General features: G+C 39.0%; 1 long non-coding RNA gene across 1 annotated transcript; it reads right to left on the bottom strand.

Moving 5' to 3' along the window:
- Nucleotides 1-349: 349 nt before the first annotated feature.
- Nucleotides 350-3057, bottom strand: LOC308190692. Its single transcript, XR_013947452.1, has 2 exons — nt 2810-3057; nt 350-819 (listed from the first exon to the last, which is right to left on the bottom strand). It is a non-coding gene; the product is annotated as an uncharacterized lncRNA (long non-coding RNA).
- Between the last annotated feature and the right edge of the window lie 1443 nt (nt 3058-4500).

The following is a 4500-nucleotide window of genomic DNA, read 5'->3' as shown; positions in this document are numbered from 1 at the left end:
TGTTCCCCTAGGTAAAGTCAAACAGGGCATACTTCTGGTTCAGTCTTTTTCTAGTTATAGTGATTTAGTGAAATCATTATTTTCAGTAAAAAATTCTTATTAAAAACTGCATTTATATTGCAAGGATGACTCCTATCTACACCTCTAAGCAGCTTCATTACACTGTTAGTTCTGCTTTGTCAGTATTTCTGGGTGAAGTGTTCATATGACTAATTAAAATGTGATTCTAAACTCTATTTGTTATTACTTCTATTATCTTTCTTAGAACACACCAACATAACATGTCTATGGGTTCTGCAAGCTAATCTAATTTAATATTTTGCTAGTAAGTGAAATGCCCTGAACAACAACAGCTGCCCTTGGAATGCTGATTATACATATATATGTTAGATTGCTAGATTTTAACTAATTCTAGACATGTGTCCTTGCTGTCACTCCAGAGAGGCAAATCTTTCCATGGATGACATATTCAAATGGAGGCATTAATCTGTGTTAAATAAAAGGAAATAGAATTAGGTGTGTGAAAATTATATCCATATTATACCCAATTCAAGGGCAAAAGGAAAGTGAACACATAAAGGAAATGTATTTTGGTATTCATGTTTTGAGGTTGTGGAAAAGCAGATATATTCTTCCCTCTTCCAGGTGCATATTAAATATACCAGGATATTTCTTGGTTGCACGGCCTTTAGTATGTAGGTCTTGCTTGTCCATGCGTCTCCATAACCTTTAGTCCTTACCAGCAGGGAGCACTGAGTTCCCTTGCCATTTTTCTCTGGTCTGTTTATATTTCTTCTTTCTTTGCAGCAATCATTGAATCTGTAGATTTGGAATTGACAATATTTAAATTTAAAGTTAACTTGTTATATAATTCTTTGGTTTAATTCCTGTCATATAAGGTGTCCTTCAAATCATGATCTTTTTGATTATTCCTAACATAGTCATAGAACCCAGTTCAGAAACATGTTGCTTGCCCAAAGCTGTTGGTAATTTGGGACTCTAGAGCATAACTCTCCTCTAAAAAGAGGATTGTCCTCTGTATTAGGCAGTAAAGTTTCCTTTTAAGAAAAAACAAACCAAAGAAAAAAAACACAAAGCAATACACTCTGAGTACACATTTTTTGGAAGTAGATTTGGCAGAAAAGTGATTGTGCAAAGCTTTAGATGATTTTTGGGTACGTAGGAAACAAATGTTTGATTTTGTCTTTGCTTGGACTGAAACATTATCAGGGTTCTCAAAGTAGTTGAAATTTCTACATCATTGGACTTCACAGAATATTTATTAGGTTTAAAAAAACACATTGAAAAGCACAGAAACCTGAGTTTTCACTGAGATAATGTATCACTGAGATTCATATTACATATTACAAAGAGGAATCTAGTCAGCAGTTTTCAGTTTATTTTATCTGAAAGATTTTATTCTACTCTATTGAAATAAAGAAAAACCACTATTCAAATACTGTTTAAAACAAAAATCAGTGTTTATAACAATTTCCACATTCTACTTTGCTCTATTCTAAGTCTACTGTTGCCATTTCTGAGAATTTTGCAGTCATGATTTGAGCTATGTGTTTAACATCTGACCTCTCTGTAGGTGAATTAAAATCCTGGCGCTTTCCAGACAGAGTTCTAAGTATATCTTTTAAAAGAACAGTGAAGGTGTATCCTTGTAAGGAACTTGCTTTAAGCAATGTCACTTTTTCAAATCATCTTGTGAGAAACCTGACTTACAGAAAAGATTTAGACATGCATTGTCTATTGTGTTATATCTTTTTCTAAGTCCTCCATTGTTGATGCAATTGTCCAACTTCATAAACTTGAAGAAGCAGTTAGCAAAAGGTGAATTTTAAACTCATATAAATGATAACACAAGATCACCTAGAGAGTAGCATTATACTGCCTTATACTAGGCTACATTATAATAGGCAGTATAAAATGATACGTAGCATAGGAAAAACATATTCTGCCCCAAGCAGCTTGTATGAAATAGACATGGTAGATACAATTAGGAAAAGTTAACTTATTTCAAAGACGGGGGTACTGCCATTCATCAGTCACTGCAAACTACTCAGATTAGAACAAAAGCTTCCCAATTCAAAATAAAACATGCACAGAGAAAGATAAATGATGTATTTATATGTGTTTATTCAGTATTGTATTGCCCAGTCTGAAAGTTTTATTGTGACTTTTGATTTTTCTTATAACATCAGTTTTCAATATAATATTGAACATAATGAATGTGCGTGGCTCAATTTACATTGAAGGTTTATAATGTATTAACAAAATGGTAGCAAAGAAGAGCTCAGTAATGTGATCCAGACAAAATTAAAGAAAGCGAAATAACCAGAACCAGTTAAAATAATAATAAAAAATTGATTAAATCAGCTTCGGTCATGCCAGGTCCTACACCTGGGAAGGGGCAACCCTGGCTATACATGCATACATGTATGTACAGACTGGGCAAGGAGATGCAGGAGAGCAGCCCCACAGAGAGGGATCTGGGGGTTGTGATTGATAGCAAGCTGAATGTGAGCCAGCAGTGTGCCCTGGCAGCCAGGAGGGCCAACTGTATCCTGGGGTGCATAAAGCACAGCATTGATGGCTGGTCAAGAGGACTGATCACCCTGCTCTACTCTACGCTGTTGCAGCCTCACTTCAAGCACTGTGTGCAGTTCTGGTCACCCCAGTACAAGAAGGACTACAAATGGAGCTTAGAATCCATGCAAGTAATTTCATGGAAAACAGACAAGGTGAAGGAATTACTTAAACTCCTTAACATTAAACAACTGTAGAACCCAGGAACACTTACCTGCCAACTTCTGACCTTGAGTCACTTCCAAACTGCTTCATAGTGAATTCATACCACCAGGGTTTTACCATACCAAGAAGGTATCACCAACACAGCTAGCTGATGGAATCTCTAAAACTATTCCACAGAGATGTTAGAAAACATGAAGAAAAAAACCAGCCTACTGGGGAACACAGAATCTATTTCACCATGGTAGAAAAGCACCATACAGAGCCCCAGCCTCAAACTCTCCCAGGGAAACAATTCCCCACAACTTCTCATGCTTCCTATATAGCAAAGGTCAAATGATCCACACCTGGCAGATTTTACTTAACAAGGGTGGAGCCAAGAGACCTTGTGGAATAGGCTCATCTACCTGGCTTCAGCCTTTTAAGGTCAATTGCTTCTTATCACTAAGAGAAATAACCTGACAAGGGGCTTAGTGGTTAGAGTTGACCTAATGAGTTAACTACAAAAGGTGCACAAGAGTCATATTTCTGTTAGTGATTCTGTGAGGAAAATTAGTACAGAGCCTGTTAAAATAAAAATAAATAAATAAAAGAAATAAAAGAAAAAAAGAAAATGACCTTAAAGACAAAATTGCTATTATAGATTTTCATCTGTCTAGTCATGACAGATAAAGAATGTAGCAATCAGAATTACTTTTCTTGACATTAATGTTACTTAAATTTGCTTTTCTGAGATCTCTTCTTTATGTAGGACTTTTCAAAATCTAGCCCCATGACCTCTGACTACACTATTTACTTCGGCTGCATATAAACTATCACGTATAAATGCCAGGATCCAGATCCTCACTCACTATTCAGGTCAAGGACTGGGCTGAAGGTTTGGGCTTTAATTTGGTTACATGCCTACATTGAAAACTGGTGGAAGAGCTGGCCAAGCCGCTTTCCATCATTTATCAGCAGTCCCGGCTATCAGGGGAGGTCCCAGTTGACTGGCAGCTAGCAAATGTGACGTCTATCTACAAGAAAGGCCGGAAGCTTGACCCAGGAAACTATAGGCCTGTTAGTTTGACCTCAGTGCCAGGGAAGCTCATGGTGCAGATTATCTTGAGTGTCATCATGCGGCACTTGCAGAGCAAGCAGGCGATCAGGCCCAGTCAGCATGGGTTTATGAAGGGCAGGTCCTGCTTGACAAACCTGATCTCCTTCTATGACAAAGTGACGTGCTTGGTGGATGAGGGAAAGGCGGTGGATGTGGTCTATCTTGATTTCAGTAAGGCTTTTGACACCGTTGCCCACAGCATTCTCCTCAAGAAACTGGCTGCACATGGCTTGGACTGGCATACACTTCGTTGGGTCAGAAACTGGCTGGGTAGCCGTGCCCAAAGAGTCATGGTGAATGAAGTCAAATCCAGTTGGAGGCCGGTCACTAGTGGAGTCCCCCAGGGCTCAGTACTGGGGCAGTTCTCTTCAATATCTTTATCAATGATCTGGATGAGGGGATCGAGTGCACCCTCAGTAAGTTTGCAGATGACACCAAGTTAAGTGCGTGTGTCGATCTGCTCGAGGGTAGAAAGACTCTGCAGAAAGATCTGGATAGGCTGGACCGATGGGCTGAGGCCAATTGTATGAAGTTCAACAAGGCCAAGTGCCGGGTCCTGCACCTGGGGCGCAACAACCCCAAGCAGCGCTACAGGCTGGAGATGAGTGGTTAGAAAGCTGTCTGGCAGAGGAGGACCTGGGAGT

This window comes from Anser brachyrhynchus (assembly GCF_964034855.1).
Source record: "Anser brachyrhynchus genome assembly, chromosome: 2".
Lineage (NCBI taxonomy): Eukaryota > Metazoa > Chordata > Aves > Anseriformes > Anatidae > Anser > Anser brachyrhynchus.
The sequence above is the reverse complement of the archived record's forward strand: the minus strand, read 5'-3'. Positions and strand labels throughout refer to the sequence as shown.